Raw genomic sequence first — 12,038 nt, forward strand, 5'->3', positions numbered from 1 at the left:
TGATTAAGACGCTTGTGAGTTGGTTATCTTGCTTAAGGTATGTACACGCAGCGTGGTTCGCACTAGTCCGATGTATCATATAATAATGATATACAAAAGTAAAGCAGGGATATATAGTACGAATAATGTTATCTTTCGAATCAGTAATTTTTATACATTGTTTTGATAAGCAGAGGTAGTATGACCTCACTAACTTTAAAGTGGACGTAGTATGACGTCAATTGGTGGAAAAGAATTACTCGCGGTTTATGAGGGCATTATGAGCCACCGCGAGGGTATGCATACTTAACCATAGGCACCGAAGTAAGGCGAGTGTCTATGGTAGAGACTTGCTTAGGGGTTAGCTCCCCCTAATGTATTGTCTCACTTATGGAGTTTGGAGTGTACCGGCAGTATGGCTAGATAGTACAGCAGTATGGCTGACTAACCTTTACATGAAAATAATTATTCTTAATAAGCATGATCGAAGCGTAAGGTTCTGTGAATTGTCAGCTAATAAATTAAAACTTTCTCTTGTGTTATTATTTATCTGGTATGCGACGTTTGCTGACGTGTACTTTTGGTCTTAACGACCCTACGATGATGTTGTTTCCTATCTGGGCAATGACTAGCAGTAAGTTAAGTTGCAGGTCTGGGGAGTGAGGATTGACCCTCGAAGAAATAAATCTTTAGAATATAGAAGTTTTATAAGAAATAAATCATTAGAATTTCTAGTTAAGTTAGAAGAACATTTGGTTTTTATGAGGCGATTTTCGTTCTCAAGTTGTAATAAGTAGATTTAACTATTCGTTATTATCCGCTGCTAAGAATTTCTTATTATCTAGTAGTTCTTAATAACGCTAATAGAACTCGATCCACACGTTTTCCTTAACTTCAAAACCGTTTTAAACTGTTTCTAACATCCCGGTTTGACTCGGATTATAGTTGCCTCGTTTTTAAAAGGTCATCTTCTCTTTTCGTACGACCCGAGTTATTCCGAGATGTTACAACTGGTATCAGAGCGGGAGTTTTATTTAGTGTTATTTATCTGTACCAATAGACTAACGTAGAAAAAAAAAAATTGACGAGAGTAAAAGGGGTAGACATTAAGGGGATATGATGAGTTGTGCTTGGTGTCTTCAAGTATGTTGTCATGGATAACTTTGATGTGTGCATGATAGGATTTATGTGTTTATATCTCTGATGCTTTGAATTATCTATCTTTGTCTTATCTCAGAAATTAATTGTCTTGTTTTCTTTCTTTGTGAGTCAGGAAGTTCGATTATTACTTTCTTTCATGGATAAAGGAAAAAGACCGGCCGAAGAGGGAATTAATACCCGAGAGGAACCCTGGAGAGCTTTAGTTAATGCCCCAGCCTGGGCAGAAATAGAGGCTCTGGGAATTTGGGATAGAAAAGAGGGGGAAAGTAATTTGGATTACACCCGACGGATGGAAATGATCTACAAAAAGTCCAAACTAGTGTATGAGAGAATAATGGAAGAGGAGATGATTGCACTGAAAGAGAGGAGTGACCAGTTTCACCTAGAGATTGACAGAAGGGTAAGAGCAGTGCAAACTGAGGGTCGGGACGGAGTTGACGTTCCAGAACCTAGTGGGGCAAGGAGAGATAGTAATGAGGAGGATGTTCCTGTAGTAAACCCAAACTCAGTGCCATTTATAATCTTCGATGAGTTGGATTTCGAGAGGGATCCCGAGGAGGATCCAGAAGAGGACCCGGAGGAGGACCCCGATGAGGACCCAGAAGAGGAATTTGAGGAGGATTTCGAAGAAAATTCTGATGAGGAGCAGGGAGAATTTATGGAGGAGGATTCCTTAGGAGTGGTAGAAGAGCCTGATGAGGATAACTTAGGGGATGGATGTAATGCTGATGAGGAGGGGGAACTAGCTGATAGAGATGGAATGTTGAGTGATAATGATAGCGGGGTAATTATTCTAGGGGGTTGGCCGGTGAGGCGAGAGGATCTCATGAGTGAGGAAGAAAGTGAGATCATGATGTGGGAGGAGGAACCACCTAAGCCAATAATTTTAGAGCTTTCTGATTCAGTAGCGTGACTTACTATGAATGATTCCTTATCTGTAGGAACTCCTTCTGATTCCGATAGCGCGTCTAGCGATGACTCTGGTGATGCTGATTTTGACCCTGATCAATACATGGAGGATCAGGACCGTCTGGATGCGTCGCCTTTATTTGCCTGATTGTTTTTATTTTATTTGATTATGCATGTGTACGAGTTCGTATGTCTAGTCCCTTAGAAGAATAACTGTGAACAATTTTGTTGGTTAAATGATTTGGTTGTTTATCTCGGACTTTTGTAGTATTTGAACAATGATTATGTGGGAATCTAGACCCAATTATTTCTTTTAGATTGGAATTATATGGTATTATTGTTTTGAATTTGAATTTTGTTTTTAAAAATCTAAACATTAGTAAGTAGAATCGATTCAGTATTGTATTTATGGAAAAATGAATAGATTTGATTATAGACTCATTGTTCAACCCTTTTTCCTTTAGGGCTACTACCTTGTTTATTTTAGAACTATAACAGAATGAGTTTTTCTCCTTAACCACAAACGATGTAGTAATGTATTTACATACCTTGTTTAACCTAATGCAGTATACCTGCCATCATGCCACCCTTTTTGAAAAGGTCCGTGCCAAGAGGAAACTCTGATCGCGTGCTTCGAAACCTAGTTAAGGCCCTAGCTGGTGCAAGGAATCCGAGACCGAAATCCTTGGAGGAAAAGGCTTCGTCAATTAGTAAGAGAATAGCCCAGAGTAAACCCTCGACTTATAGTGGAAAGGGTGAACCTTATATGTTGGAAAACTGGCTGAGAGAATTTGACAAGCTTTTTAGCGTGGTGAGATGTCCTGCTGAGCTCATGGTTGACCAAGCCGCGTTCTTCCTAGTGGAAGACGCTGACTATTGGTGGACACATAGTAAGATGAGGTTGATATCAGAAAACGACGGTGACTTAAGCTGGGAAGGATTTAAGGGGGCGTTAAGGGACCAATTTTATCCGCCTCATGTTAGGAAGGACAAATCAAATGAGTTTGCTAGGTTCGAAATGGGAAACCTAACGGTAGATGAATATTATCAGAAATTTATGGAATACTTGAAGTTTTGCCCAGACGATGTCCCAACTGAGGGAAAGAAAATACAGTGTTTTGAGTTAGGTCTATCGTATGAGATCCAAAAACACATTGAGACTGATAGATATGATACGTTAGACCAGCTATATAAGAGAGCTGCGCAGATTGGGAATGTTATCAGGAAGGAAAAAGAGAAGTTGGGCCATAGCGGAGAAAAGAGAAAAGAACCCGTGTATCAGAATGATATGAATACGAGTAATCAAGTCCAAAATCAATTTAAGAAACACAAACCGTTTGGAGGCTTTCAGGAGAAAGGTTTCCATCCTGGTCAAAACAGCAAGAATGGGGGAAATTCGAGATTTGAGGCTAGAATGCAGAAGCCTTTGTATGATCGTAATGGGAAGGAAAGAATCTTCAACTGTAGGAGATGCCAAAAGAACCACCCAGGAAGGGACTGCCGGGGTGCGTTAGTGGACTGTTCTTACTGTGGTAAGCCGGGCCATAGAATGTACGAGTGTTATACTCGCATAGGACAACAAGAGTTGCAAGGGGGAAATCATAGAGGTTTCCAACAGCAGAAACTCACTAACGGACGAAGTAGTAATGAAGCTGGAAGGGGGAATCACAATGGTGGGAGTTTTGGCCGAAACTTGGGAGGTGCCTCAAACCCTAGGTTTCCGGGAAATAACTCCGGTGTTCAGCAACGACCGGGAAATGCTAGAAACGAGAATTTCTTTTCAAGCCAACGTGGTAATCAAGGAGGTGTTACTACTTCTACCCAGAACGACGGCAGGCTTTCGGCAGTTAACTCGAGGGAGGCAGCGCAGGCGTCGGATGTGGTCATAGGTACGTTCTGTATTAATACAAAATTCGTTAAAGTACTTTTTGATTCTGGTGCATCGTACTCGTTTGTTTCAAAGTATAGAGTTAAGGATTTAGAATTGGAGAACCCCGAGGAAACATCTTTTTCAGTCTCCACTCCTTCTGGGGAGACTTTTCATTGTAATACGTTGTTCCGTGAAGTGCCGGTTAAGATAGGGAAAGTAAAATTTTCAAGTAATTTATTTTCTCTAGAAATGGATGATCTAAATGTAATACTTGGGATGGATTGGCTAAGTAGATACAAAGCGATAATAGATTGTGAAGAACAGTCAGTGACTTTAAGTGGACCTAGGGGGGAGAAGGTTAAATATAGGAGTTTTCCTAAGGGACCGAGGATAAAAATTGTATCGTCATTGAAGGTCAGGAAGTTAATCAAGCAAGGGCAACCGTGGTTTCTGTGTAGTATAAGTAAAGTAGGGGAGCGGGAGTTGCAGCTTGAGAACATTCCAGTAGTCTGTGATTTTAGAGATGTTTTTCCAGAAGAACTTCCTGGTATGCCGCCAAGAAGGGATGTGGATTTCTCGATTGATTTAATCCCTGTGATAGGGCCGATTTCAAAAGCTCCTTACCGAATGGCCCCAAAGGAGATGGAGGAATTGAAAGTCCAATTGGAGGAGTTGTTAGAGAAGGGTTATATAAGACCTAGTGTGTCGCCTTTGGGAGCCCCAGTGTTGTTTGTAAGGAAAAAGGACGGAACGATGCGTCTCTGTATTGATTACAGAGAACTTAATAAGGCCACTATTAAGAATAAGTACCCTTTACCACGGATCGATGATCTTTTTGATCAGTTGCAAGGGGCAGGAGTCTTTTCCAAGATTGATCTGCGGTCCGGATATCATCAGTTACGTATCAAGGAGGAGGATATTAGTAAATCAGCTTTTAGAACCAGATACGGACACTTCGAATTTACCGTGATGCCTTTTGGGTTGACCAACGCACCTGCAGCATTTATGGGGTTGATGAATCGGGTTTTTAACGCGTACCTCGATAAGTGTGTGGTGGTGTTCATTGATGATATTTTGGTATATTCCAAGAGCCAAGAAGAACATCAAGAGCATTTAAGGATAGTCTTGCAGATTTGCGAGAGAATCAGTTGTATGCTAAGTTTTCGAAGTGTGAATTTTGGTTAGAGCAAGTGGCTTTTCTGGGTCACATTGTTTCTAAGGAAGGAATTTCCGTTGATCCAGCAAAAGTAGCAGCTGTTCGAGATTGGTCTACACCTCGGAATGTTACAGATATCCAGAGTTTCTTGGGATTAGCAGGATACTATCGTCGTTTTGTGAAGGACTTTTCTCGCATCGCTCGTCCACTGACAGCCTTGATGAAGAAGGAAAAGAAGTTCGAATGGACTGAGGAGTGTGAGAAGGCATTTCAGTTATTGAAGGAGAAGTTAACTACCGCCCCTGTGTTGACCTTACCTGATCCATCCTCGGAATACTCTGTCTACAGTGACGCTTCCAAACATGGATTAGGTTGTGTTTTAATGCAAGATAGAAAGGTGGTGGCGTATGCTTCACGTCAACTAAGGACTCATGAGGTGAATTATCCAACACATGACTTGGAGTTAGCTGCTGTGGTTTTCGCATTGAAAATCTGGCGACATTACCTTTATGGTGTCAAATGCAAGGTCTTTACGGATCATAAAAGTTTGCAATTTTTGTTCACTCAATCCGAGTTGAATTTGCGCCAACGACGTTGGTTAGAACTTATCAGTGATTATGATTTGGAGATTTCCTATCACGAAGGCCGTGCGAATGTAGTCGCTGATGCTTTGAGTAGGAAATCGAGGCATTCCGTCTCAGCGTTACTAACCTCTGAGGAGTTGTGTAAGGAGTTTGGGAGAATGAACTTGGAGATAATCCAAGAAGGGGAATTGGAAGCCAAGTTGAGTGCCTTGTCTATTCAACCTACCTTTTTCGAAGAGATTATGGCTAAGCAACTGGAAGACCCAAAGTTCATTAAACTTCGGGAGCAGATCAGTGAAGGGAAAGCTGAAGGATTTACAATTCATGAGGACGGTAGTCTTCGTTTTAAAGGACGGTGGTGTGTGCCGGATGGGTGTGACTCCTTGAAGGAAAAATTATTGAACGAAGCTCATTATTCTAGATACTCGGTTCATCCTGGTGGGGATAAGATGTATCAAGATTTAAAATGCATGTTTTGGTGGTCTGGTATGAAAAAGAATATTGCTGATTTTGTTTCCAAGTGTTTAACGTGTCAAAAGGTTAAGAGTGAACATCGAAGACCAGCTGGGTTACTGCAACCTCTGGAAGTCCCGGTCTGGAAGTGGGATGACATATCTATGGATTTCGTGTTAGGGTTGCCACGAACTAAGGCTGGTAATGATACTCTTCTGGGTGATTATGGATAGGCTTACTAAGTCTGCAAGGTTTATTCCGATGAACTGTAAGTGGGATATGGAACAACTTGCTCGTGCCTATATTAGATACGTTGTTCGATATCACGGAATACCTCGTACTATTGTCTCCGATCGTGATACTCGATACTTATCACATTTTTGGAAATCATTACAGCAGGCTTTGGGAACCACTCTTCTTCATAGTACGTCTTTTCACCCTATGACGGATGGTCAGACTGAACATGTCAATCAGATACTAGAAGACATGTTGAGAGCAATAGCCATGGAATGGCAAGGTTCATGGGATGAACATTTGGATTTAGTGGAATTCTCTTATAATAACAGTTATCAGGCAACAATTCAAATGGCTCCGTTTGAAGCACTTTATGGTCGTAAGTGCCGTAATCCTGTATGTTGGGATGATTTTACTGAATCTGTCACCTTAGGACCTGATATGCTTGTGCAAATGACTGAGAAAGTAAAGTTAATTCGCGATAAAATGAAGGCAGCCCAGGATAGACAAAAATCGTACGCCGATCTCCGACGTCGGCCTGATGAGTACGAAGTGGGCGACAAAGTTCTACTCCGTGTGTCTCCGATGAGAGGTGTGGTTCGTTTTGGTGCTCGTGGGAAGTTACGCCCGCGTTTCATTGGTCCCTATGATATTGTGGAGCGGATTGGGAAGTTAGCTTACCGGTTAGCGTTACCTAATGCGTTGGGTAAAGTTCATGACGTTTTTCATATCTCCCAGTTAAAACGTTATGTTGCGGCTTCTTCGCATGTCTTAGACCCGGAACCGTTAGAACTTGATGAAAGCCTCACCTATGAAGAGCAACCTGTTCAGATTTTAGATAGAAAGGTTCGCAGTACTCGGCGAAAAGATGTTGCAATAGTTAAGGTTCTATGGTCAAATCATCGGTCACAAGAGGCAACTTGGGAAACAGAAGCTTCAATGCGAGAGAAGTATCTGCATCTTTTTCCTCAGGTTAGTAAGTTACGGGGACGTAACTTTTTAAGGGGGGGTAGGAAGCGGTAGAATTTTGCGCGCTTTGAGGTTTATTTTGATCTATTTCTTTTGTTGTGTGCTTGTTTTGTCGTTTTTATGTGTGTGATTGTTGTGTGTTTTGTGTTTGATTGTTGTGTGTTTGTGTTTGTACGTTGAGGTTTTGGGGTCAAAACCTTTTTAAGGGGGGTAGTCTGTAACACCCCGATATTTTCCTGATATATTAAATGATTTGCTAGTAATATTATTATTTTTATTATTATTATTCTTTTTAGAAAAATATATTTCTTTTTATTATTTATTTTGTTAGTAGATTAAATCATGAGACTTCAACTTTTAAGGCAATTAAAACCATTTTAAGTCCAAACCTTTTTCCTAATTTATCTTTAATTTCAAAAAAAAAAAAAAGTGGGAATGTGTATGGGTTTGGCCGGCCACATGAAGGATTTGGGGAAGATTGTAACTTCCATTTTGGCAATTGAATGGTTAAGGAAATTATCACAATTAAATCCCATAATTCCTTAATTAATTCCTTACCTTACATCCTTTCATTTCAAAATCATTTGCAAGTAAAGAAAACACTCCCAAATGCTCTAATCCTCACGCCTAATCACCCCTTTGGTTCATCAATTTTGGTGTTTTGTCCTTGTGCAATTGTGAGTAATTCTTAACCTAGTTTTATTTTTAAGTTTTAATTTAAATTTCTATGATTTTTATGTGTGTTATTTTATAGTTTATGATTTGTTCATGATTTAAAATTCATGTGTGGAAGTATGATGTTTTTCTATCTAAATTAATGTATGGTTTTTAGGGTTTTAGATATGTTTACATGTGTGTGAAGAATTGTTTGATGAATGATTGAAAAAAAATATATATATACATAAAAAATGGTTGCTCATATAAAAAAATGTATGTGGTGATGGAAATTTATTTTTATTTTTTATTGATTAATAGAAGAAATTTATAATGTTGGTAGAGAAATATACATGTATATATGTGATGTGTTTGTGTGGGTACATTTGTGTAAAAAGAACTATTTTTGAGAAAAAATATATAATTAATTAAAATTTATTTTGTATGTGATCATGAAAATTATGTAAATTTTATTGTTTAGATTTAATAGGAAATAAAGCATTGAAATTTATATTTTTGTGATAAAAAAAAATGAAATCCCGTAGGTTTTGAAAATGGTGAAAAAAATGTGTTTTTGGAACATTTTTGGCTTTGAAATTAAGTTAAAAATACTTATACTATGTTATAAATTATGAAAATTGGTACCCGGGGGTTTTGACGCCTTCCGGACACAACGGTGAAGTCGGATTTTTAATTTGACAGTTTTAAGTTGAGTTTCTGGACAGATTGTATAGGCTGTCCTGTTTTGTGTATTTATCATGTTATAGTATGTGATGGATGTTCATGTTGTGTGTAGTATTCTAGGTATGGATGTGATTGTATATGTGTGTTATAGATGATTTGAGGAAAATGTGTATGTGTGCTTATTTCCCGAATACGATTGAACCTTGTAGGAAGTCGATTCGTGACCGGGAATTGATTAAGACGCTTGTGAGTTGGTTATCTTGCTTAAGGTATGTACACGCAGCGTGGTTCGCACTAGTCCGATGTATCATATAATAATGATATACAAAAGTAAAGCAGGGATATATAGTACGAATAATGTTATCTTTCGAATCAGTAATTTTTATACATTGTTTTGATAAGCAGAGGTAGTATGACCTCACTAACTTTAAAGTGGACGTAGTATGACGTCAATTGGTGGAAAAGAATTACTCGCGGTTTATGAGGGCATTATGAGCCACCGCGAGGGTATGCATACTTAACCATAGGCACCGAAGTAAGGCGAGTGTCTATGGTAGAGACTTGCTTAGGGGTTAGCTCCCCCTAATGTATTGTCTCACTTATGGAGTTTGGAGTGTACCGGCAGTATGGCTAGATAGTACAGCAGTATGGCTGACTAACCTTTACATGAAAATAATTATTCTTAATAAGCATGATCGAAGCGTAAGGTTCTGTGAATTGTCAGCTAATAAATTAAAACTTTCTCTTGTGTTATTATTTATCTGGTATGCGACGTTTGCTGACGTGTACTTTTGGTCTTAACGACCCTACGATGATGTTGTTTCCTATCTGGGCAATGACTAGCAGTAAGTTAAGTTGCAGGTCTGGGGAGTGAGGATTGACCCTCGAAGAAATAAATCTTTAGAATATAGAAGTTTTATAAGAAATAAATCATTAGAATTTCTAGTTAAGTTAGAAGAACATTTGGTTTTTATGAGGCGATTTTCGTTCTCAAGTTGTAATAAGTAGATTTAACTATTCGTTATTATCCGCTGCTAAGAATTTCTTATTATCTAGTAGTTCTTAATAACGCTAATAGAACTCGATCCACACGTTTTCCTTAACTTCAAAACCGTTTTAAACTGTTTCTAACATCCCGGTTTGACTCGGATTATAGTTGCCTCGTTTTTAAAAGGTCATCTTCTCTTTTCGTACGACCCGAGTTATTCCGAGATGTTACAACTGGTATCAGAGCGGGAGTTTTATTTAGTGTTATTTATCTGTACCAATAGACTAACGTAGAAAAAAAAAATTGACGAGAGTAAAAGGGGTAGACATTAAGGGGATATGATGAGTTGTGCTTGGTGTCTTCAAGTATGTTGTCATGGATAACTTTGATGTGTGCATGATAGGATTTATGTGTTTATATCTCTGATGCTTTGAATTATCTATCTTTGTCTTATCTCAGAAATTAATTGTCTTGTTTTCTTTCTTTGTGAGTCAGGAAGTTCGATTATTACTTTCTTTCATGGATAAAGGAAAAAGACCGGCCGAAGAGGGAATTAATACCCGAGAGGAACCCTGGAGAGCTTTAGTTAATGCCCCAGCCTGGGCAGAAATAGAGGCTCTGGGAATTTGGGATAGAAAAGAGGGGGAAAGTAATTTGGATTACACCCGACGGATGGAAATGATCTACAAAAAGTCCAAACTAGTGTATGAGAGAATAATGGAAGAGGAGATGATTGCACTGAAAGAGAGGAGTGACCAGTTTCACCTAGAGATTGACAGAAGGGTAAGAGCAGTGCAAACTGAGGGTCGGGACGGAGTTGACGTTCCAGAACCTAGTGGGGCAAGGAGAGATAGTAATGAGGAGGATGTTCCTGTAGTAAACCCAAACTCAGTGCCATTTATAATCTTCGATGAGTTGGATTTCGAGAGGGATCCCGAGGAGGATCCAGAAGAGGACCCGGAGGAGGACCCCGATGAGGACCCAGAAGAGGAATTTGAGGAGGATTTCGAAGAAAATTCTGATGAGGAGCAGGGAGAATTTATGGAGGAGGATTCCTTAGGAGTGGTAGAAGAGCCTGATGAGGATAACTTAGGGGATGGATGTAATGCTGATGAGGAGGGGGAACTAGCTGATAGAGATGGAATGTTGAGTGATAATGATAGCGGGGTAATTATTCTAGGGGGTTGGCCGGTGAGGCGAGAGGATCTCATGAGTGAGGAAGAAAGTGAGATCATGATGTGGGAGGAGGAACCACCTAAGCCAATAATTTTAGAGCTTTCTGATTCAGTAGCGTGACTTACTATGAATGATTCCTTATCTGTAGGAACTCCTTCTGATTCCGATAGCGCGTCTAGCGATGACTCTGGTGATGCTGATTTTGACCCTGATCAATACATGGAGGATCAGGACCGTCTGGATGCGTCGCCTTTATTTGCCTGATTGTTTTTATTTTATTTGATTATGCATGTGTACGAGTTCGTATGTCTAGTCCCTTAGAAGAATAACTGTGAACAATTTTGTTGGTTAAATGATTTGGTTGTTTATCTCGGACTTTTGTAGTATTTGAACAATGATTATGTGGGAATCTAGACCCAATTATTTCTTTTAGATTGGAATTATATGGTATTATTGTTTTGAATTTGAATTTTGTTTTTAAAAATCTAAACATTAGTAAGTAGAATCGATTCAGTATTGTATTTATGGAAAAATGAATAGATTTGATTATAGACTCATTGTTCAACCCTTTTTCCTTTAGGGCTACTACCTTGTTTATTTTAGAACTATAACAGAATGAGTTTTTCTCCTTAACCACAAACGATGTAGTAATGTATTTACATACCTTGTTTAACCTAATGCAGTATACCTGCCATCATGCCACCCTTTTTGAAAAGGTCCGTGCCAAGAGGAAACTCTGATCGCGTGCTTCGAAACCTAGTTAAGGCCCTAGCTGGTGCAAGGAATCCGAGACCGAAATCCTTGGAGGAAAAGGCTTCGTCAATTAGTAAGAGAATAGCCCAGAGTAAACCCTCGACTTATAGTGGAAAGGGTGAACCTTATATGTTGGAAAACTGGCTGAGAGAATTTGACAAGCTTTTTAGCGTGGTGAGATGTCCTGCTGAGCTCATGGTTGACCAAGCCGCGTTCTTCCTAGTGGAAGACGCTGACTAGGAATAGATCCCTCTTTTCTTTGTCAAAGGTTTCGTTAATTCCGGCCAAGAACTGGAATAAACGTTGCTTTTGTATGTATGTGTTAAAAATTGTGATGTCCTCAGCATGTACCATAGGATTCGGTTGCCGTCGATCAATTTCTTTCCAGATCGTAGTTAATTTTCCATAAAAGATTTCCAGAGGATCTTGGTTTTGTTTGATACTGTTGGCCTGAGAACTCAGATCAAA

Source organism: Amaranthus tricolor, chromosome 5 (assembly GCF_026212465.1).
Source record: "Amaranthus tricolor cultivar Red isolate AtriRed21 chromosome 5, ASM2621246v1, whole genome shotgun sequence".
In the NCBI taxonomy this organism is placed as follows: domain Eukaryota; kingdom Viridiplantae; phylum Streptophyta; class Magnoliopsida; order Caryophyllales; family Amaranthaceae; genus Amaranthus; species Amaranthus tricolor.